General features: G+C 40.3%; 1 protein-coding gene across 7 annotated transcripts in view; it reads right to left on the reverse strand.

The window, feature by feature from the left end:
* Positions 1-25325, reverse strand: part of SSPN (sarcospan) — a 108692-nt gene that overhangs the window by 73046 nt on the left and 10321 nt on the right. The window contains exon 1 of one of the 7 annotated variants that reach the window (XM_033222620.1): positions 13799-13818. The exons of 4 other annotated variants lie outside the window; for them this stretch is intronic. The gene's annotated coding sequence lies outside the window, so the exon portion shown is untranslated. Of the gene's footprint in view, positions 1-416; positions 1277-13798; positions 13819-25325 lie in introns of those variants that run through there. 2 more of the 7 variants (XM_033222618.1, XM_033222621.1) reach the window with 2 other exon arrangements.

A 25325-nucleotide genomic window follows, 5' to 3' on the forward strand; every position in this document is an offset into this window, starting at 1 on the left:
TTTGTGAAGTCAGCAGCCACTTTTGTTAATTATTAGCCAATACAAAGTTAAGGTGCTATGAATCTGCACCTGGAAAATGCTACCACAAACAAAACAGCACTAACAAGATTGAGCTGAATGCCATTCATCTGGAGAGCAGAGTTGTTTTTACTAAACATGAAAAAGTATCTGAAAAGAGCTACCTGTATAGAACAAAGTAAAGATCCCTGCTCTAAACCTTTTCCCCCAATATATGATACCTCAAATTTACCATTAGAAATATATTTGTTTAAATGAAAATGGTACAGTATTCAGCACACTAGATTTAGAGTCAGACACCTGGATTCTAAAACTCAGGCACCACAGGCAAGTCCTCAAACGCTATGGGCCAGTTTCCTCATATGCAAAACCGTGATACACAAACCTATGCTACAAACCTCACAGGGTTGTTTTTCATGTCCAGTTATGTCTCGCTGTGTCCTCTACAGCAACCGTACTTCCTGCCAACCACCTTTACAGAGCGTGTCTTCCTGAGCTGCTCTCTATATTTGTCCCTTTTAAAAATTATTTTCTATGAAACTTCTGTCACAGTCAGCAGTGTGTCCATTGTCTGGAATCTTTCTTGTCATTGTCAGGAGTTTCTCCGCATCACATGTTTTGCTGTCAGTGAACATTTCAGCAGGTGACCAGTGGAAGAATCCGCCGGCCTCTCTGAGCAACTCGGTTGCTTTGTTTGTTACTCAGCCTCGACGAGGGACCTCTTCAGTCAAAGGAAGAACAGGTGGTGTGAGGCTAATTATCACTCTGTGGTCCTCCCTTTCTCATTTCCCTTTTTTGTCTTTCTAGTCATGCTTTATTTGCATCTTTACCCCACCATTCGAGGTAGATGCCATCTCTGCTCCCTCACACCCTGGCTTAGCACTTCCTTTCCCAAGTTCGAATGAAAATACTGTGGGCTTTCTAATGCTGCAGACAGCAGTTCTAATCCTGGCTCAGGTATTTGTGAGCTATGTGATTAACGGTGACTTCTCTGAACTTGTATCTCCTCATCTGTGTAAACGGAAGTCATGTGTACTTCACGGAGTTCTGGTGTGAACTAAAAGAGCTTGTATTTGTGCATCTTAATCACATAAGGTGGCCAAGAAATACTAATTTCTTTACTCCTTTAGATATGCTTTCTTCCTTTTGTTCTTTGCCATGTCTTACTTTCATTCTAAGATTCTTTACCATCAAAGTTCTTTGCACTTTCCTTCTCAATCCGCTCCCAATCTTCTTCATCATCTTTTCTCAGCCTTTTGAGCAAGCACTTCAGCTGAATGGTTACACACAGGAGCTTTTGTCTGAGAGAGGTGAGGTTCAGAACTCAGAACTTCTACCTGCCAGCTCTATCACAAGGAAACTACTGACTTGCCCTGTTCACTGGAGCTATCAACAGGGCTCACCCCACAGGTTGCTGTGGTAACAACGTAATGGTACCTGGGAAAAGCTTAGCACAGTGGGCTTCATGTGCAGTAAGTGGCCATTAATGTTAGCTCTATTTTTTGTGCCCCTGATTCATAATTAAATCTTGCTCTTTCCTTCACATTTATCATGAACGATTTGCCTTCATGTTCTTCTAACTTCAAATTTCCTCTTTCAGATTAACTCTTCCTCTTTCTGCCAAATTACTCTCTTGCCTATACATATATTAACAAAACCATCCAGTGGTCATCAGTCTATTACTGAGGTGCCTGAAGACTCTTTTTTAAAGTTAATGTACATATTCCTTTTGAGACTTTCAGGTTGTGTGCCATTACCATTTAAGGGTAAAGTGAGGGTCACATTTATGTTATTGAAAGTTTGATGATCTTTTGCTCTTTTCCTCTGTCCACAACACCATCCCCTTCCATTTCCAGATATGTGCTCCCATCCCTGTCATCTGCAGCCCTCCTTTCCGTGTTGGTAATTGTTTCTTCTTTAATTTTCACCTTCTCATCTTCTAATTCACCTTTCCCTGATCAGTCTGGACAAGTAACTTTAACTTGTGATTCACTATTATTTGATTTACCCAATTTAAGAAGAAAGAGGTGTTACCCAATGGCCTTGCTGTATACCATGAATACACTAGTTATAACTTTAAAAGCAGCCATCTACCAAGTTCTTCTCATTTGATATTCATAGAACTTAGTTTTGCTTTTTTCCCCCTAAAAAGTCGATATTCAGTAAAGAATAGATGTCCTCTAGTAATCTGATAGAGATCTACATATCACTACTAATACAGTTTCCTATTATAAAAATTAATCTATCCTGAGCTCCATAGACTCTTTTCTCTGTTATACTGTCACGCCCAGCTTCCTCACCATACACTACCATCACCATCCCTCAAATCCTGGGCCCAAACCCCACTACTTCCTCATATAATTCTGGTCCAGGATCTGATGTGGCCCCACGTTCCTGGGCCCAATTCTACTCTGCCTTAGACCTCTCTGCCCCTTAATCTGCATGCTGATCATACACAAACAGAAAACACTCCATAACATTCATATCAACAATAATTGAATGTACAGAGGATACTGGGTTCTCAGCTGAAATATTTACCTACTCTATCTCGGTTCATCTTTATAGGTACCATTTGTTCTCATTTTATAAATTAGAAAGGTTAAGTAACTTCCCCACGGTCACTTAATTAGTCATTCCCTAAGTCATTTAACTAGTGCCAGAACCTGAAGCCACATTTGTCTGATTCCAAAGCCTGCCTCCTTTCTGCTTAGTGCCTCCTTAAGAGGCACTGGTGAAGGAGGCAGGGAGGATCTCCCTGGAACTCTACAGAGTTTCACCAAGCCCCGGCTGCTAAGATTTCAGGTGCCGTACTCTAACGCAATGTTGTTCTGAACATGGAAGTCTATCTTGTATCTATAGGTTACTGCTCAGTGCAAGGCTCGGCGCTAGGTACTTGTGTGTAACGGTGAATAACACACATGGGCTGTCCTCAAAAAGCTTACTGTAGAGTAAAGCAACTTGGTATTCCAGATCAACCGAGGGTGACTTACAGAAAATCTTCATGAACCCTGTCATCTTCTGACATATCAGGGACCTAAATGAAAAGTGAAAAATATAGAAATGGGCCTTTACATAGTGCCTTTTTGAGTGACTGCTCAGGTTCAAGAGAAGCAAGCCCAAGATAAGGTTTTTGCCATAGGTTTTTTTGCACATATCTGTTCTAAATGTAACCACTACAAAAGCAAAGGATGGTAGTCTTTCTGAGGCTGCTCCAAGTTTTTCCACAAGGGGTACCCCATGACTGAGTTCTTTCATTGAGCAGAACAAATGTTCAGAGGCACTCAACTTCCTTGCCCTTGGCTGCTTCGGGAATCATAGCTCATAGTTCTTCTGCTTCTGGGCTCCTTCTCATTGTTCAGGTTCTAGCTGAAGTATCATCTCCTAAAAGAAGTCTGTCCTGCCTATTTTATCTAAAGTGAGCCCCATTCCCCATACCATCACTCTCTGTCATATTCCCTTGTTCTCAGGAACTCAGGAAAATTAGCCTCTAAACCTCAGTTTTCTCATTTGTTAAATGGAAGTAACTGTAGTACACATTCCTCATAGGGTTGTGAGGATCAAACGAGTTAATGTATGTAAAGCACTTTGAACCCTGCTTGGATCTTATTAAGCACTATCCTTCCATCAGGAGGAACCATAAGCTACTAGTTCTCACAACTTAGACTTCACTATGAGAGCTAAGCATAGCCACAATATTCCTGATGATTGGGACCACTGGGACATCAGCTACTCAGCACTCAAGAAGGACCAGAAACCAGAATTCGTGGAAGACCTTGCAACAGACATGCAACAGGAGTCCAGAAGTTCCACCACCTACAAAAAAGGTTGTGTCCTTCCAACCACGCTGACTGCAAGCCTCTGTAATCACATTTAATCACATTTTCTAAAAATAAACCAAGGCTCAGAATGGTGTCACCACCAGTTCTTGTGTTTATTCATTTATGCACACATTCATTCAAAAAATATTTAAGTACTTAGTGTGTAGCAGGCACTATTCTAAGTGACGGAACACAGCAGGGCATGAATCATTCAAGGTCACTGCTCTCATGCAGCTCAAACTCCAGTAGAGGAGAAAAGAAATAAGAAAGCAAACAAATAGATAAAATATTCTTAGACAGTGATAGGTACTTTGAATACTCCAATAATAATGAAGATTATAATAATACTTCAATAAAAATGATGATGATAATATTAGCAGCTAAACTTATATAGATAGTGCTTAAAAGATCCAAGCAGGGTTCAAAGTGCTTTACATATATTAAATCGTTTGATCCTCACAACCCTATGAGGAATGTGCACTACAGTTACTTCCATTTAACAAATGAGAAAACTGAGGTTTAGAGGCTAATTTTCCTGAGTTCCTGAGAACAAGGGAATATGACAGAGAGTGGTGGTATGGGGAATGGGGTTCACTTCAGATAAAATAGTCAGGGACAGACTTCGTTTAGGAGATGATACTTCAGCTAGAACCTGAACAATGAGAAGGAGCCAGCCTTGGAATGCTGTGGGGGAAGAGCATTCCTGGCAGAGGGAACAAGTGCTATGGCCCAGAAGCAGCTACACAACAGGTATGTTTTAGGAGAAGAAAAATGGCCAGCATGGCTGGAATGAAGTGCTGAGTCAGACAATGGCAAGATGAAGTTGGAAGGCAGGCTGCAGCCAGATAAGATAGGCCCTTACTGGGCATGGTAAGAGCTTGAGTTTTCTTCTAGGAACAACAGGAAGACGTTGAACGGTTTAAGATGAGAAGTGATATGGTACGTATATTTTAAAAATATGACTGGCTCCCGTGTGGGAGAGTGGACTATGAGACACAGATAAGGAATGAACTAGGGAGAACAGCTAGAGGCTATGGCAGGGATACAGGTGAGTGGTGAGGGTGATAAGAACTATTGTTGCAGTAGGGAAGTGGTCAAGATATGTTTTGGAGGTAGGGTCTGCATGATTGGCTGTTGGATTAAAATAGAGTGATAAGGGAAAGAGAGATGGCATTTATTATTACCGTGGTTTTGCCCTGACATAGTGACTTCTGAGAGCTGATTATTAAATTGTCAGGAATTTTGCAAGCCAGTTGCTAAACATAGCCGTTATTAAAAATTAAATGTTATAAATTTACAATTAAATAAATTATATTAGGCAAAAGTAACACATGCCTAAAACTCATCACTTCCTAATTGTTTTACTTATGCCACATTTTTATTGTTATCTGTGATCTTGAGGTTATTGATGGCTACGTATCTGTTTGGTGGAAATATTACATAATGGTAAGCTGGTGCGCATCTTTCCTGCAAGCAGTGACCTCACATCGGTTACTTTAAATTAGCCATGGTGGGACTATTTACACCATGGGAAGGAGCAAACGTGACAGATCAGGGCTTCTTCACTTACTGTTTTGTGGATTGCCTAGAATGAAGAAAATGATGAGGGAAATGTCAGTAATGCAGATTAGACTTAAAAGTGTATTGTGTTTGTAGTCACTGAATTATGAATAGCATAATTCATAATTATGCTATTCAAAAAAATATTGAGAAATTCTTCTTCCAGGATTCAAAAGTATTATCTGGTATGACATCTCTTTCCCCTCCTTCTCTCTTTCAATCTAGGGACTAAGCATTATCCAAAAGCAATGGTTACATTACTGCATTGGATGAGAAAAATTCTAGTTGCTTTGTTTTGTTATTGTTTTCTACCATGCAGGGGCACATGAGGAAGATGGGACCAGGTATGGACAAAAGTCTAAGATATATTTATTTTATCCACATGTAGCATAGTGTGTTAGAAAATTCTGCAGCCCTGTTACAAGAAATTTGTACTAGATCCCCCTGGACCATAAGGAACCTTGAAGCATGCTGAGGGTCAGGTCTTGTCATGCATAGGTAAATTAGATCCTCTGCATGAGCTAAACTGCAAGCTCCATGGGGGCAGGGAGCTTTGTCTCTTTGTTCACTGATTTACTCCCAAGAACTCTGAATAGTGCCTGACACACACTAGGTATTTAGTGTTGAATGATGTTGAATGAATAAATGATTTGTTTTTCAATGCAATAGTGAAAGCTTTCTGTGAAAGGGTGCCTCAGAAAAGCTTAGAACCCAACTGAGGATTTTAAGGGGTCAGCTGTGCTGGGTAACAGCAAGAGAAAAATAACACAATGTATGTGATTTTTATTTTATGGTTGAGAAGAGATCTAAATAGGGAAATAATGCCAGTTCTAATCCAAATATTTTGGAATGAACTGTAACTTCCTTCAGTTTCTCTCTAGCCTCTCCAAAAGGATTTAGCAATGTTTGGTGGTTTTGCCTAGGTATTTTAACAAAAGTTGATCTCATGCTGGCATTATAGCACAATTTTTTTTTTTTTTCCCAAGAAAACCTGTTCAAAAGACTAACAGGGCACTCAAGCGTTCTCTGAGAGAAAGAACAGTCATAGAAATATTAAAATATAGACTTGCCCCTTTTTTTCCTAAGTTCCACCTGAAAAGCCCACCAAAATGTGCCATTCCAGTGCCTGAAAAGCAATGCGGAACAATTTCTGTATCTCAAAAAATTCTGGAAATGATTATTACAGCAAGTCATTTCTCAACCACTGTTCACACTGGCCGATGAATAGCATTCTTGAGTTCTCCAGTGAGCAGAGCCAAACAAGTGACTTCAGACTTCAAAATCCCAGGAGTGATTTTGGCCTGGCTCTGATTTTCCCAGAGGCAAAATTATCCTCCTGCAGAATACATCACAAATCCCTGTGAGGACTGTCCCTTTCCAGGTCTTAAGAGAGGGCTAAAAAAATCGAAAGCCTTATGCCTCTTTCCAAAATCCACTAGCACTCAGCATTTGGCTTTATGCTGGTTTATGACAAAATATTCTCAACTGTGGGGCCTCAAGGGTTTCCCTTAAAATATTTTTTAGTAAGCAAATACATTATAATGATGCAGATGACTCCCCAAATTAAACATGTACAAGGATTTGCACAAAAATTTTAAAATGTTTCTCATTTGGCTTCCGTTTTAAAAGCACACTTGTAAACGAGCTCTTTTTGAAGGATATATAAATTGTATGTACAGGACAAAGAAACAATGTAGTCATTCCAGGGAAAATAAGAACATTAGCTTAAATAAAAAAAAATAATGAAACCAGTTTATAGCATCAGTCTGTGAAACTCAAACTGGGTAAGAGACTGAAATGTGAGGATGCCATATTTGGGAGGGCGTTGCATACACATGAGCGAAACCTTTTACTGAACTTTGCTGCTCAGTGTCAAAATACCCAGCTGTGCGATGGTGCTACCAGGTGTGGGAAGCCTGCTGTGTGAGACCTGGGAGGTGAACTAAAGCATCCCCGAGTTGCCCCAGAGTCAAACCCATTTCTGCTTTCTCCAAAGTGCTTCCTTTCTTGTGGCTAACGTGAGCTTGACCTTGAGCCCTTCCTGACACAATCAAGAAGAAGCTATAAACCATGGGTGCCCTAGGTTAGGATGGTGTTCAGTCGACCAGAAACATCTTCAAGTTTGAGACAGTCCCCCATATAGCATAGTTATGTGCCCATGTTTCTTCCTACCTTTCAGAAGATGTGAGGAAGTATTGACCTTGAGAGTATGTGCGTACATGTGCAAAAGGATTTAAATTCTAGAACCTCTCCTTAAAAATTTCAGGTGCATCATGGTTCACTTAAAGGCTCTAAAAAAATTAAAATTAAAAAACATTTCAGGTGCAGTATGTATGGATGTGTGTATGCACATGTCTACTAATCTACATATGTTAACTGTATAATAAAAGGTGTAGTAATTGAGTAATGGGTTTTTCCATAATTCGGCTAACAAAAATTATAGCATATGCTCCACACAGACTATTTCCAAGGTATTATTATTGTTTTCGTTGCTGTTGTGGATGGTAACAGGCAACAGGTACTGAGTAAAAATTATGCACCAGACACGTACATTTATTGTCTTGTTCAACTCTCACAAGAAACCTATAAGCTAGATAGGATTATTCATAAGAGAAAGATGGGTAGAATGAAGCTGAGAAAGGTGAAGTCACTTGCCACAGGGCAGCACTAGGGAAAGGGGAAGCTGGGCTTCAAGTCTGGTGTTTGGCTGCTCTAAAGCTGATTTTTTTGCCCCCAAATAAAGTGAGCAAAATATGGAAATCATTAGCGACAGAATTTGACCTTTCTTTGACAATTTTAAAAATAATTCTTGCTTTCACAGTGCCCCTAAATCACCATTATGGTAGATGTATACAAATAAAAGGAATTGTAGATACATACACATGCAAGGTAGATGTATACAAATACAAGAAATTAAGAGTTTCTAATCCCAAGAGTTATAGACAAGTAGACTTTTATTGAATGTTTACAAACGCAGCAACACAACCAAACAGCCATAGTGATGTTGACTTGGAATATAGAAACTCCATCAAATCTATTGCATCAGGTAAAGGGAGTAAGCTCTGTATTCACCATTTATAGTAAGTGCTTCTCCACATAAGATAAATATTCCAGAAGAAAAATCTACCATTACTTTAAAATCCAAGATGGCTTGAAGTTTTTCAAGTTGAAAACCTTAAACAGGAATAATGTGTGATGGAGAACAAAGAGAATTTCTGATTTTAAAAAATCCAGGCATTTGTGTGCATTGTTGGGGGAGGTTGGGGGAGGCACCTGGCATGTCTGCGAGTGTGATAACACAGATGAGATCAGTAATTGCACTAGATTAGCCAGTCAGGATGGGCATTTTGTCCACTGTAATTCTCATAACATCTTCATTTATTTTCAAGACATTTCTGAATGGAAATGTCACATAGAAGCACAACTGAGAGAATTTCATCATAAAGCAAGCTTTTTAAAAAGAAAAATGCACCATGTTACAGTATTTAGAGTTCATGTTTTCACCTGATATAGACATAGTTTTAGAAAACCATGCCTGAAACAAGATGAAACTGGGTTAAAATATTATAGAATGCAAGATGCCAAAATCGTAAAACGTTAAGTAGAGGAATTATGACCTACTCCAACCCTTGAATTTTTCACTTACATCCACTCTGTAAAGCAGCATGTTGTGTTGGCCTGTTCTTTATCATCACACAAGACTGCCTTGTTCATCTTTATCTCAAAAAGTCAGTTCTAAAGCATTCAACAGGATTATTCACTGTCTAGATTTTATTCAAATCGATTTAAGATCTCCTCCCCATCGGTGCCCAGAACAAAAATACAAACTATGCAGCATCTTCATCTCCTTCAGAGTAACACAACTCCAGGCCAATCGCCCAATTCGAATTTGGGGAAGAAGCTGGTCACCCCAAAATAGCCCCCATGTAAGGCTGCACACACAGCCATGGAGATGGCCTGGCACTCAGCTGGCGGGAGGATGGGAAGGCAGCAGGGCCTGTGCAGCTAGGTCCTCAATAAGAGCCCCATGTTAATTCATGGGTTGCTGGCCACAGATGAGTTATGTGGGTCCCTCCCTTCAGAGAAATTTATAAAACAGAATTCCAGACTATAGAATAAGCTTACCAATTGTCTTAAAAATCCCCAGGCATGTCTATTTTATAAAATTAAGCATTAAACTCACTAAATAAATATTAAGATATATTCTAGAATTCCAAAATGTTGTCTTAAGTACAATCTTTGTAACAAGAAGATTCTATTAGTGCAAACGCAGAGGTACAAACATGCACCTGCCCCCTCCCACATACATTTTGAGAGCCTTGCTGTTAACCCCAAACTACAGCAACCTAACCACCTACCCATAGGACCTGTGGCTCTGCACACATTCACTTGACGATTGACAGGGATAGATCATTGAAAAGCAAGCACTTGCTCCCTTAAAAGCCTTCTATTGTCAGGCTTGCAGAGGAAGAGTGGGGAGAAAAAAGTTCTGCATCTTTTATAGTTGTTTCTGCTCACACAAAAATTTCTGATGTTGCATTAAGTAGTAATCAAAAAATACCTCCATGCCTTTTTTCATGTGTAAATAGTATGGCTGGGCTGGGGGAGGTGGCTCATGCCTATAATCTCAGCACTTTGGGAGGCCAAGACAGGTGGAACACCTGAGGTCAGGAGTTCAAGACCAACCTGGCCAACATGGTAAAACCCCATCTCTACAAAAATACAAAATTTAGCTGGGCATGATGGCAGGTGCCTGTAATCCTAGCTACTCAGGAGGCTGAGGGAGGAGAATCACTTGAACTGGGAGGCGGAGGTTGCAGTGAGCCAAGATCATGCCATTGTATTATAGCCTAGGCTACAGAGCAAGACTCTGTCTCAAAAAAAAAAAGAAAAGAAAAGAAAAGAAAAACAAAACCCAAAATTATTGTTTTTATTTTCTCAGATCCTACTTTCATTGCATATTGCTTTATTATATATATTACAAGATGTCTTGGCTGAGCTAAAGCTCAGATACGGATATTTCCAGAAAGTGGAATTAAGCAAGAGTCTTACTTCACCTATCCACTTGTATTTATCAATTTGCTTATGTTTTGAAGAGCATCCTTGGAAAAAGAGTCAACCCTACCAACCTGAAATCTTTGTTCAGGTACCTGAATCCTTGCTATCAGTCGTTTTAAAACCTGTGAGATAAACTTGCACTGCACATCAAAGCTTTATTCTTATATATTACTTAGCCTTGTGTGTTTGTAAGTAAAAGTATGTAATTTAAATACTGCTTTTTTGGTTGAATCAATGAAATCTTAAAGTTTAAAGCTTATTGACCTTATTGTCGGTAAATTAAAGGGAAATAATGATTTATTTTATTTTATTTTTGAGACAGTCTTGCTCTGTCGTCCAGGCTAGAGTGTCGTGGCCGATCTCAGCTCACTGCAACCTCCTCTTCCCCAGTTCAAGCAATTCTCTTGCTTCAGCCTCCAGAGTAGCTAGGATTACAGGCCTGTGCCACCACACCTGGCTAATTTTTGTATTTTCAGTAGAGACTGGGTTTTGCCATATTGGCCAGGCTGGTCTTGAACTCCTGACCTCAAGTGATCTGCCTGTCTTCACCTGAAGGCCAAGGTTTGAAGGATCACTCAAACACTGGACTGTTGAGTCTCAGTTGTGGTATGGAGAGGCTGTGGTTCCTACTAATACTAAGGTTTAGGTGAATCGGTATTTTGAGGAATTATATGACTAAATCAACTCATAGCAAAGAATCACTTCTGAGTGGTACAACTGAACAGCATAAATGTCCCTTACCGCTCTTACATGGAAACGGGCGCAACAGGAGTCAGAATGAGGGTGAGACTGAGGGTGCTCCAAGAAGCCACCCTAAGAACGAGGGTATCTAGTGTAACTGTCCATCTGCACATAACTTGGAAAGTGATGATGAATCCATCCCATCTCAGGCCATCTGTCTCGGCAGGTTGCACACTCTGGGGAAGACTTGATAGGTCTGACTTGGAGAAGGTGAACCACCACCACCTGCCCCACTTTGCTATGTAGGGGGAAAGGCACCACCCTTCTCTTCACTTGTCTCTTGTGGGTGGCAACTGCTTCTCTGGATTTACAGAACAGCACAACTGCTGTCATTTAGCCAATATCAGGGAAGGCTGACTTCCAGCTCCATGGGCAGCAAAAGGTCAATGTCAGCTAAGGTGAGAGGGCAACAGTCAACAGGAACAGGAACAGTTTCAGCCTTCCAAGTGGTATGTGGCCAATGGGTGAACATGTGTACATGGGTCCACAAAGTCCTGACCCAGCCAGCTGTAGCACCAAAGCAGTGAACTGTACCATGAGTTCATGGGACACAAGGAGTCATGTTATGTCTTCTCCATCCTAGCTCCTAAAAGAAGCATTAGTCATAGGGGCATGAGGATGGAATATCAGTTCTGTCTACATGGAGTTGTATTCATCTCCACCCAATCTGAGGCCATGGTGGTGGTGCCATTCCTGCCTCAAAAGAGGAATTGCATGAACACATCCAAGACTGCAAGAGTCACAGTCGAGAGTGAAAACCAAGACTGAGTCTTGGATACTTGAAGGCACCTTGAGGATGCCCAGAAGTGTTAGTGGCAGAGGCTCTGTATGAGACAGAATGTCCTGCCATCTCCTAACAGGGTACCAATGCTAATGTCCTGGGCACAGTGGACGCCACTGTGTTGTCTGCCCTGCACTTTTCCCTGACTCCACTGACACACATTTCACTCCACCCCCAACCATAAGGGTGAGCCCATTCCTGACACTGGATGAATCAGAGCCCTTCACCAGCCCTCCCAGGACACAGTGATTGATCAAGTGCCGCAAGAGGAGCTGTGCGGAGTCGTTTCCCAGCCTTACTTGAACTAAAGGTGGAAGGATCTGGTTACAAAGTGGTGAAGATAGGCCTTAAAGCTGCAGGCCCCCATCCCCAACCTCGGTTAAGTCTTGAGGAAGAAACTGGCTTGAGAAAATAAAGCTCCTTTGCAGAGGTAACCTGACATGAGAACTGGAGCGAAAGACAGCTAATGATGCTCACATCTGCAGGTCCAGTCACCTTGCCTCCCTTCAGTTGGTTACATGGACCAATAATCTCTCACTGCTTCAGCTAATGTGAATTTGGTTTTTGCCACTTGCGTTGGGGTGAAGTTGTAATACAACAATGCTATCTGGCCAGTGAAGTCTGAGTTATTTCAGTTACACAAAGGTAGATGTGATAAGAGTTTGACAGATGTGACAATCCTAGTTTTTCCTAATAAACTAAAAAATAGACTAGACACAATTCATAAAATATGGATTTGAGTGGGTAATGTCTCACATTAGAATTCTCTTCTCCAATAATATAAGATAGCTAATCACTTAAGTATACTCTATTATTAAATTAATTGAAATAATAGTTGGAAATATACCCATATGGTGCTATAGAAATGATTATTTTTAGCAAATTTGTCATTATGTTGAATGATCTGGAAAAAGTATACTTAAAAATAAACAGAGTTCTTACTGCATTGGCAGAGAAGGAGAGTGACCAACTCATAACTTTTGATATGAATTTAGACTATGAATAATATAATTAGAGCCCCTGGAAACAGAAAGATTTAGTAGACGGTCCATTCTACCTTTCAGACGATATAAAACCATGCTATAAAACCATCTATTCTTTCAACAAATATTTACCGAGCTCAGTATCTGTCTTGAAGAATCAGAGGTAAACAAAAAAGGCAAAGTTCCTACTGTCTTGGAGCTCACATCTGCCTTATATTGCAATAATTGTCATAAGTTGTATCCTATTCATTGCCTGCTTTTGTTCTGTATTTGACACAGAAAAATGGAAAAACTGAGCTCTATTCTTGAGAGGCTCACAGTCCAAGAGAAACTCAGAATGTATATGTTACATGCTACAATGTTACCATGCCTGGGGAATGAAAACCATGCCTTACCTGGTTGATAAACAGGAAAGAATAGGAGGGATGGTTATTACTAGGGATACAATAACATAAGACATCTTAAAACTCTCCTAGCTTAGGCACCAAACTCTTTTCTGGGTCTTTTACTCCATTCAATTCACTTGTTCCTGCCTTAGAGCCTGGTGGCCAGCATTTGATTTTTGTGCTATGGTAAACTGTGGCAAAGTTCTGCATTCTAAATCACTTGCTGAAAGAACTGATCTTACTCTAGTATTTGTTTAAATCAGCAAGTCTTTGTTTTAAGGCCGCGGTCCCCAACCTTTTTGGCACCGGAGACCAGTTTCATGGAAGACAATTTTTCATAGACTGGGGTGGTGGCGATGGTTTCAGGATGATTCAAGTGCATTACATTTATTGTGCACTTTATTTCTATTATTATGACATTGTACTATATAATGAAATAATTATACAACTTACCATAATGTAGAATCAGTGGGAGACCTGAGCTTATTTTCCTGAAACTGGATGGTCCCATATGGGGGTGATGGGAGACAATGAAGGATCATCAGGCATTAGATTCTCATAAGGAGCACACAACCTAGATCCCTCGCATGCGCAGTTCACAATAGGGTTTGCACTCCCCTGAGAATCTGACAGGAGGTGGAGCTCAGGCGGCAATGCAAGCAATGCGGAGTGGCTGTAAATACAGATGAAGCTTCACTTGCATGTCCACCGCCCACCTTCTGCTGTGTGGGTTACGGACCTTTGTTTTAAGGTACATCACAAAAATGTAACTATTTGCTTCACATGCCAATATGTCAAGTATTTCTTTCTAACTGTTCAAAATGCCTACCTGATTCCCGGCAATTAAATTAGCAAAATCCTTTTACAGGCCCCTGAAGTACCCATTCTGCATCCTACCTGCCTTGGCTCACGATTTCCCTAATGTCACCTAAAAGGCCCTCGAGAGGCACTTAGAACACCAGCTCTGCAGGCACGGTATCTAGCTTTAAATCTTAGCTCTTTACTGGCTGTGTTATCTTGGGCAAGTTACTCAGCCTCTCTGAGATTCCTATCTTCCATCTGTGAAATAAGAATAATGATGCCCAGCGATAGGTGAAGATTAAAGGAAATCAACAGATTTCAACAGAACTCAACAGCACTCAGCAGAACACTTGGAACATAATAAGTATGCAATTAATATTTATTATGATTACACAGGAGCTCATGATGATCAAGTATATTAAGATGATACACTACCATCATCTTAAAGAAATATTTTGCTTAGCTGTTTGGTAGCACTTAATCAAATGACTTTTGTTTCTTTAAAATATGAATAAAGGCTACTTTCCAAAATATCTGCTATATTCAGTGGCCATATTAATTTGTCATAAAGGTAATATGTGTATGATATCCTACTGAGAACTACAAAGAATGATAAGTGAGTCATAGTCCTTGCTTTCAAGAAGTTTACTATCTAGGAGTAGGATAATTAGACCAGCATAAAAAATAGGTATATACAATGTGACAATCATTATAATAAAAGTACAGTAAAGTGAAAAGCAACTGAATCCATTTGAGAGGACCTGGAAGAGGTGACATTGGAAATCTCACTAAATTGCAGGTACAGATGAAGGAGCCAGGTATTTCTGTAGATGACAGCACATTCTTTATTCTTTCCTTCTTCTCCGACTATTCCTTCTCGGTCTCACTCTTGGACACACATCTTTCATCCAATGTGTAAAATTCAGTATTTCCCAGGATTCCACCCTCAACCTACTTCTCTTCTAATCTCCATATCCTGAAATAGCTCACTCGTATCACATATTCCATTCATTCCAGATATAAATCTCTAGCCCTATCTTTCCCAAGATTCAGACTTAAATCCAGCTTCCTCTGAGATGCCTCTTCCACCCATGGCACATCACAAACTTGTCACAGTGAAATTTGTCTCATATCCTCCTCTCATATTCCTTATTCTTATTGGAGATACTACTCTCTGTCCAGTCACCCAAGCCAAACTCTGAGTGTCCCACACAATAAATTGGTCACCAATCCTACGGAACCTACCTCTAAAATACTTTCCCAGATCTCCCTATCATTCTCCATTTTCACTGTTACTGTCCTACAATCTTTCTCCTTGAAAATGGCCATATCATCCCAACTGGTGTCCCATCTCCAGCATTACTCCCCTCCAATATACTATCAATAGTGTCATCAGAATAAATTTTCCACAATGCAAAACTGGCACTGCTTAAAACCCTTTCCTGCCACCTAGACAAATCCAACATTTCTTGGTAAGTCATACAAAGTCCCTGTGATAAGACACCTTCTTACCTTTCATTTTAGGTTCCAGAGCAACCAAATCACCTGCAGTTCCTTTAATACCTGTGTATTCTTTTTCACAACCTCCAACATCCTCTGCCTGAAAATCCACCTGCTCATTTTTACCAGGCTTTTGCCTTCCTACTTTCTCTTCAAGGTTGTGCCCGATAGTCATTCCTCTGGAGAGCCTGCCAAGGTGCTTTTCCTATGGGTGCCTGTGACTCCCCATATGAGTCCCTTTTATAGCCTTCATTATACTGCTGTGTAATCAGTGCTTTACTCATCTTCTCTCCCATAGACTGTGCATATCCTGAGCAAGACATCCTGTTTTCATTCATTTTTTAAAACATATGTTCACTGAGTGTTTACTGGATGAAAATGATACGCTAGGTCCCTGACTTCCTGAAGTTTATATGTTAATGGTATGTATCTGGTAAGAGGGTATAAAGGCAAAAACAAATTATTAAGACAATTTCATATTCTCACAGAAGCTATTAAGAAAATAAAGCACAGAGTAAAACGTGACTAGGTGGTGGTGGTGCCTTTTTGAGGAGATTCTGGAAATCCAAATGATGAGTAACCAGCTTTGTGAGGATCTAGAGGAGAAAGTTGTAGGGTCTTGCAGGTTACTGTATTAGTTTTCTGTGGCTATGCTAACAAATTACAACAAATTTACCAGCTTAAACAACACAAATGTATTATCTGAGAGTTCTTTGAGATAGAAGTCTTCCATGGGTCTCATTGGGCTAAACTCAAGATGTTCGCAGGGCAGCACTCCTTTTTGGAGACTCTGGGGAAGAATTCATTTCCTTACATTTTCCAGCTTCTGGAGGCACCCATAGTCCTTGGGTTTTGCCTCCCTTCCTCCATCCTCAAACACAGCAGTGCTGCATCTACCTGGCTCTTCCATTGCTACCTCTCCCTCTAATTCTCTTCTGCCTCCTGCTTCCACTTGTAAACATCTTTTTGACTACATTGTGCCCACCTGGATAATCCTGGATAATCTCTCCTTTCCAAGGTCCTTAATGTAGTCACATTTACAAAGTTCCCTGTGCCATGTAAGGTAATATATTCACAGGTTCCAGGGATTAGGACATGGACATTTATGGAGGCCCATTATTCTGCCTACTACAGATTGGACTTTGATCTAACTGAAGTACATTAACTAGTGGAGAGATTTTAAGCAAAAAAGTGACGTGAGCTGCTTTATATTTTAAGAGTTCCTTCTTCATACCATGTGAAAGATCTGTGTGACAAAAAAGGGAAGGCAGGAAGAACAAATATGAGTGTATTCATTCATTCTTGCATTGCTATAAAGAACTACCTGAGACTGGGTAATTTATAAAGAAAAGGGGTTTAATTGGTTCACTGTTCTGCAGGCAGTACAAGCAGCATGGCTGGGGATGCCTCAGGAAATTTACAATCATGACGGAAGGTGAAGAGGAAGGAATAATGTCCTACATGGCTGTAGCAGGAGGAATAGAGTGGAGGGGAAGGTGCTACACAATTTTAAACAACCAGATCTCATGAGAACTCACTCAATATCATGAGAACAGCAAGAGTAAAATCCACTCTCATGATCCAATCACTTCCCCTCCCGCTCCCCAGCCCCTTTTCCAATACAGGGGATTACAGTTAGACATGAGATTTGGGTGGGGACACAAATCCAAACCAGGTCGAGTCTCTCAATAGTCCCAATAAGAGATAGTGACTTTGACTAGGGTGACAGCAGTGAAGATGGTGAGGACTGTCAGATCTGAGAAGTATTTTGGAATAGAAGAAACAGAACTTGCCAATAGGTTCAATGTAGAAAGTTAATAAAAGCAAAGGACCAAGGATGAGTCCTAAAATCAGAGCTCAATCAACTGGTTCATGGTAGTGTCACTGACTGAGAATGATGGAGACTGGAGGAAGACTACATGGGTTTGGAGCAAAACATGGACATTAAGGTGTACCAGGCTAGAATGGTCATGAGTTCATGTAGTCATTTCTAAAAACAACTGTATTTCATGAAATAACTATATGAAATCCAAAAGGAGTTATCAGGTAGGAAGTTGAATTTATGAGACTGGAGCTTGCAGTAGAAAAGCAGAGATGGAAACATAAATTTGGGATTATCAGCATAAAGATGATAATGAAACCACGAGCCTGGATGAGATCATTCAGGGAGGAAAAGTAGACAAGAGAGGAAGGCAAGAGCATATCCAGGAAAACTCAAATCTTGACAGACCTTATTCATATTTAAAGCCCTAGCACCTAGTGCTGGCAAAGAGTGTCTGCTTCATAAATTGCTGATAAACACAGGACCAACATTCTGGGACTCCATACTATTAGGAATTACGTTATAAAAATTTACCACTAAATAAATTACAGTAAAAACAAAGGTAATAAATACCCAAAGCCCATCAGTTCCCAGTCGTTTTACCACATTTACTATTATTTTACTGTTTACCACATTTTACTATTATCTTACCATTTACCACATTTTACTATTTGCTCTTGAGATTAGTTATTACATCTATTATATTGTCCTAACTCCACTGTCCATGATGTCACATTAGTAGTGGTGTGAGCATTTACACCATGGAAATTGGCAAGTGCCACAAGTTTATTATTTTGCCAATTGTTGGACTCAAAAAAGAGATACAGAAAATGTTAATCAGACAGATTCCATTTAAAGTGTCACATTTATAGTTACCACATGGTGAATAGCACACAAAAATGGGGAAATATTTTTCCAGTATGTGAAAATTATTACCCGATTTAGTGAAAACGTTGCTCATATCAATGTTGAATAAATGAGGTTCTAACAAATGTCTTCATTGTTTGGCTTTCACCTTAATCATTACATAAAGGAAAATTTCCATCAACATTAATGTCAGAATTACACTTGCGAATTAATCGCACTCTTAGGTTGGCAAAAGATACAAGAATTTAGCAAAAATCAATAAAAGCATTCAGTGAAAATCAACTGGTTATATGGCATTCACAGGAGTAATATGTATTTTATTCTTATGTGTAAGTGTATGTTTTGCTACACATCATTTATAACATAGCATATAATAAACCACACCCACACATGCACTTAGGCACACACCTACATTTTTCATAAAGAACCAGTTAAACATTTACCAGCACACCACCACTTACATCCAAACCTAATTAATCGCTATATGGTGTCATATGCAGAATTAAAATTATTATATTACTATTTGTTTTTGGAAGTAGCTAAAATATTCATAGCAAATTCATGATCACTGTTTTAAAATATTGATGATAAGTTATGTCATTTGAGTTCCACTAAAATTAAAATGGGTTATAGTTTATCTTTATTAGCCTGAATTTATGCTCAATCATTGATATTTTTTTTCTTCCTACACAGATTCTGAGCACCATAGGCAACTTAAAAAAGAACAGGTTAAAAAAATGTCTTGGCTTTTGTCAAAGAATTGTTTATGGATCGATCAGTATGTGGGCCTGATTAAAGCATCCAGGCTTTCCTTGTGTAATGTGATAGTCACTAACATGTGGCTATTTAAAATTACATTTAAATTAGTTAAAATTAAATAAAAATTTAAAATTCAGTACCTTAGTTAAACGAAGCAATTTTAACTGCTCAATAACCACATGTGGCTAGCAGCTACCACATTGGACAGGCCGGATTATAGAACATTTCTATCATTGCAGAAAGTTCTGTTGGATAGCCCCTATCTAGAAAACGCCTTGCACATAGAAGATACTCTACTACTGTTAACTCAGTGATCAAGTTTTACCCTATTTTGGAAAGCTGAAAAGTTTAATAAAATCAAAAATTTCTTTTTCAGGAGAAAATAAACCACCAAAATGATTGCGTATTTGTATATCTTTAGATACAGTTGGCCCTCTGTATCTACAGGTTCTACATCCACAGATTCAGCCAATCATGGATCAAAAATATTTGAATCAAAATAAATAAATAACAATACAAACTTTAAATTTCAGTGTTTATATAGTGTTTATGTCATATTAGGTACTATAAGTTATCTAGAGATGATTTCAAATATACGGGAGGATGTGCATAGGTTATAAGCAAATGCTATGCCTTATTTACATGGGACTTGAACATCCACAGATTTTAGTATCATGGGGTGGGGGGAGGTCCTGGAACCAATCCCCTGTGGATACTGAGGAATAACTGTCAATATTCAATGTAGTAGACTGGGTGCGGTGACTCATGCCTATAATCCCAGCACTTTGGGAGGCTGAGGTGGGTAGATCGCTTGAGGACAGGAGTTCGAGACCAGCCTCGCCAACAGGGTGAAACCCGTCTCTACTAAAATACAAAAAAATTAGCCGGGCATGGTGGTGGGCCCCTGTAATCTCAGCTACTTGGGAAGCTGAGGCAGGAGAATCGCTTGAAAACAGGAGGTGGGAGTTGCAATGAGCCAAGATTGTACCACTGTACTCCAGCCTGGGCAACAGAGCAAGACTCCATCTCAAATATATATACATAATATATATAACATATATTTTATATATACACACACATATATATGTATGCATACATATATATTCAAGGTAGTGACATATTTATCGGACATCTTCTACGTGACAGAAATACTAGTCACCTCACAACAGGCATATAAAATCCTCATTCTATAAGTGAGGACACTGAGGCTTAGGGAAGTTCAAAACCTTGCCTCTCCCAACTAGGCAAACAGGTATTTGTAAAGCTTAACCTTATGCTCACAGTTTCAGACCCCAAAGCCATGCTCTTTCTGGCATCATGAAGCCTCGCTTCTCTAAACATTACTTAACCTGTGCTGCAGTTTTTTCCTTTTTGGAATGGCGTTAACACACTATCTATATCAAAGCGTTGTTGAGCAATTAAATGAGTTAAGACTTGCAAAACACTAAAAGAGAGCATGGCACAGAGTAACTGCCATAAAAAAGTCTTGCTATTATTAAATGTAGAATGGCTGAGATAAAGAAGAAATAAGTCAAGATACCTCCCATGGCCAGCTAACGAAGTTTGAAACTTAATTCACCCGTGTCATTCATTTAAGACCTGAACAAAGCTTTAACTTACGACAAAGCATGGGCTAACAGGATTTCCCCCGATTTGTGCACAAATGTGGAACTATGTGACCTCTCAGAGGAGCTGTCTAAATAGCATGATTTAAAAGGATAAGGCTGTGACCAGTACTGCCTATTTCCAAGTACCACATGAAGTACTGTGGACTCTTAACTACATCTCATTAATGGAAAATCATGTTGACAGGTCTGGCCTTCTGTTTTATTGTTATTCACCTATTACTAGAGGAAAGGGCAATGGAAAGCAATAGGTTTACCTCTTGAACTTAAAATATTACTCAATTCATCAATTACTTTCATACACCCATATTTTCTATGACACTCATAATTTGAACCAAACAGCTCAAATGGAAAAAATAATAGCTACCATTTATTGCTCGCCTACTAGGATGTGGGTGTTCTCTGTGTATTGTCACGGACATGCAATAAACAGTCAGAAGGAGGTACTGCTATTTCTCTGTAGTTACATTTGAGAAAACCGACTCATTCATAATTTGTCCAAGGTCACACAGCTACTCAGGGGAAAACAGCATTTAAACTCAGGTCCTCTTGATCTTAAAGCCTAAGTCCATACCAACTCTGCCACCACATGTAGCAACATGAAACACGCTCATCTCTTGATATCTGCGGGGTATGGATTCCAGGATCTCCGGTGGATACCAAAATTCTCGGGTGCTCAAGTCCCTGACATAAAATGGCATAGTCTATTATATATAGCCTACACACATCATCCCATACACCTTAAAGCATCTCTAGATTACTTATAACACCTAATACAATGTAAATGCTAAATAAATAGTTAAACTGTATTGTTTAGAGAATAATGACAAGGGAAAAATGTCTGTACATGTTCAGTACAGACACAATTTATTTCCAAATATTTCTATTCCAAGGTTGGTTGAATCCATGGATAGGAGCCCACAGATAAGGAGGGTGGACTGTAATATGAAACAAGGACAGAAATATGTGATGTGTCTATTTCATTACCTTTGGTATGTCTGAAGCAGAATTTCTAAAACAGAATAAAAAGCCTGGGTTCCAGAAAAATCAGTAGTCCCATTATCCAATAACAAAATTGACTCAGAATTGTATCTCAGCGGGATCACCACTGGCAATGCAGGAATGTTGAGCAGGTGTGAACTCAGACCCAGGCCTGCTGATGGCTTGTGGTCACCGGGGCTATGTTTGGCAAGCGTAGTTTGATTTTGCAAAAAACCCTTGACCAGAAAAATCAAAACTTTCTGTCTGAATACATAATTAGAGAAACGAGAGCTATGTGTTTTTGCAAGTATGAGTGCCAGGAGCAAATGCAAAGTTGTTTTGAGGGTGAGGGTTGATGTGTTTCTGACCCTATTTCCAGCCTATCAAGGGCATGACTGACTGACCACCTCCAGGAGAATTCCTCCACATTCGTAGCGCATCCTCCAGACCTGGTCACTGCCTCCTGCATCTTGCCCTAGCTCTCTTTTGTCTGTACTGACCCCTCGCTCCTTGCCTCCTCTGTGCCTACCAGCTTGGCATTCTGATGGATTGGCTTCACTGGCTCTCAATCCTCCCACTTTGTTCCGGAGTCTGAGGCTTGACTCCTACATCCTGGCACAGTGCTTGCTTCTTTCTGCACTCCTGGTAACCAAGCTCTTTGGCTCTGCCCCAGGACCCCCTCCTGTGATCCACTCAGCCCAGCAAACCTGTAAACACAGCTTGCCAGGCCAAACTCTGTGCCCCCTCCCCAATTCTGGCCTCTGAGAGCCATGCCCTGGATGTTACCTCACCAACCCACGGTCTCTGGAGCACCTGTGGAATTCGACTGGACTGGCTCCAGCTTTTACAGTCTCTCTGATTTGCTAATGCACACTGTGAAAGGAAGCAAAAGTTCTGCAAGTGAGAAACTCAACTTACCAAGGCTGCTAGGGAGCAGAGCTTACTGCCTTCTGGGCACAGAACACATCCATCCCGGTACAATGACAAACAGCAATTCCACAGCCACAGGTCCTACCCCACGACAGAACTTCCCACTACTTCACTAAAGACTGTGCCAGACTTACTGGGTTTCCTGCAATATCAGGAGCATTTTATGATCCTTCATGGTACCTACTTTCTAATCTCCATGTGCCTGGTAAAACCAAGAAGTAAATATGCAATACTCCAAGTATAGTGAGGGTGTCCCTGCCCGTAAAAGCCACACCAGTATAGGAAAGTCCTAGTGGGGATGGGAGGGTGGGAACCAACATTATATTCCTCACCCTCAACAGGTACAAGGACACTTCAAATGTTATGTGGCTTGGTTATGACTTGTCATTCAAGTGTTTTCCTGGAACAAAGCCAACTTTGGTGTATAGATGATTTGGTGGAGCACATTTAGGAATCATTCAGAAAAGAGTTGCATGTCTGTTCTGTGCTCAACACTGTCCTAGACATTGGGGATACAGCAGTAAACAATTCGGGTGTCTGTCTTCACGGAGCTTACAAACTAGTATGGAAGACAGACACTGAAAAGTTGTATGAGTCTTTCAGGCAGTAGAAGTTATGAAAGAGAATTACAGGCACAAAGGGAGCTGACAGAAGGAGACAAATCTGGTCTAGGAACTCAGAGAAGGCTTCTTGGAGAAAGTGATGTTTCAGATGACACCTGAAGGTTGAGTAGGAGGAAGAGAAGGGAAAGGCATTGGGGAAGTGGGAACAAAACATTCTAATCAATCAAAACAGTATGAGTGAAGGACCTGAGACAGCAAGAGCAGGGTACATTAAAAAATATTTTGTGAAAGAAAGCCGGTATGCTGGATTCTAGAAAGGTGGGCAGAGAAATGAGCGATGAGACTGAGATGTAGGCAAGAACTAAATCACATTCAGGCCACTGAAGAGTATCAAGTTTGATTTTAACTTAATGGAAATAGGAAGCTATTAAAAAAGGGTTTTGATCAAGAGAATGACATGAACAGAAAAATTGCTCTGGCTATGACTTAGTGATTGAATTCAGTGTGGTGGAGGGAGAGAGAGGGCATATACAGTGGATACAGGTGTGAGATATGCCAACTCAGCACCAGCTGCACTGCCTTCTCCACTCTGTCCTCATTACATAATAGAAACCTGGAATCACATTTTTCCAGAATCCCTTCCCCACCTCTTTCTAACTTAGATTCTGCCTTTGAGAGGCCCTTGTGCAAGATGTAGAAAGTGGCAGAGACACACCGTATTTCTCCCCTGGCAGCTGTGTGCAGATGTGAGGTTTACAGGAGCTTCTGGACAAGCTCCTGCAAGTCAGCCTCTCCCACATGGCAAACAGCTGAGCTCAATGGGATTCAGGTTTCCCTGAACCAATTGATTGCCAAGATTTCTTGGAAGTCAATAACAGTTTTTCCCAAAACTGATAATCCCAGCCTTTCCAAAGTTTATGATTATGCCTTTAATCTCCTCTGTCAAATTCCTCCTACTTGAAATATCTAGGGTGGTTTTTATCTTCCTTACTAGACCCCAACTGTTAAAAGCAGGGAAGAAGCTCTTGCAACATTTGGGGTGAGAGATTGTGGGGGCCTGGTCTGGAGTGTGGGCAGTTAGGATTAAAGGGGGATGGATTTATAGATATTTAAGAGGTGGAATCTTCAGATATTGTTATTAATTGGATGGGGGAAGTGAGGGAATGAAGGGGTTAAGAATCATCACCGCATTCTTCATTTAAAGGTCAGGCAGTCTTGCTAAATTTGCCATCCAGTCCCTGCACCTGAAAGTGATGTAGACATTAAGTTGACCAAATTCGCCAACAATCCCGTCAGGTCCCTTTCCAGGTTGAACTGCTGAGGTTAAAGAACTGAGGGAGTCAAATATATGATGATGAGTAGGTTGTCCTTTGCAGGATGTGAAAATCTATGTGTCAGAGGTTATGGGTCACTGTAATGAGTTATCTTCTTGTATGAAACCATTCATGCCTTCTCTGGAGCAAAGGAAATTCGCTAAGTCTAACCCTATCCAAATCTCCCCCTAAAAGAAACCTGCTAGGGCAATGACCAAGCAACTGGGGTCAGGGTGAGGGTTGAGGGGCTGGGGATGAGAAGGAGCTTCCTAACAGAGACTACAGAGGATGTGGAACACCAAGAAGTAGAACAAATTACAGTCCAGAGCAAAATTAGCTTCAAACGCCAAAGAGAGAAAGTTTAAACACTAAGCCATGAGAAGATCATACTTGTCAAGGGAGGTGGCAGAATCCCAGGGGAAGGTGGAGAGCAGAACAGGAGTGCGTACAGTGAAATTATATATGCTTGGAAGGGGTGGATGTTGAACAGTCATCCTCACCATCAGGGAACTAGGGCAAATTGAGGAGGTAAATATAATGAAGGTCTAGATGGCTCAGGAAAGCAGGGAAGAAAGCATTTTCTCTGCCAGTGGTCTTTACAGGACAAGCCTTACCCACAGACCAAGGCCACTGACTACATATTCTGGAACGATTTCTAAAGTGCAATACCAGAGAAGTAGAGCTGTTTAAGTGTATCTCAAATGTACCAAAAAGGAGGCTTTTTTGGAACACAAAATAGCTTTAGGATAATTATTTCACTTTCTTAGTGATCTTTTCTCTTAAGAGAAATTTAATCCACTAAATTGTAAATTCATTGAA

This window comes from Trachypithecus francoisi, unplaced genomic scaffold (assembly GCF_009764315.1).
Source record: "Trachypithecus francoisi isolate TF-2019V2 unplaced genomic scaffold, Tfra_2.0 Lachesis_group11, whole genome shotgun sequence".
Lineage (NCBI taxonomy): Eukaryota > Metazoa > Chordata > Mammalia > Primates > Cercopithecidae > Trachypithecus > Trachypithecus francoisi.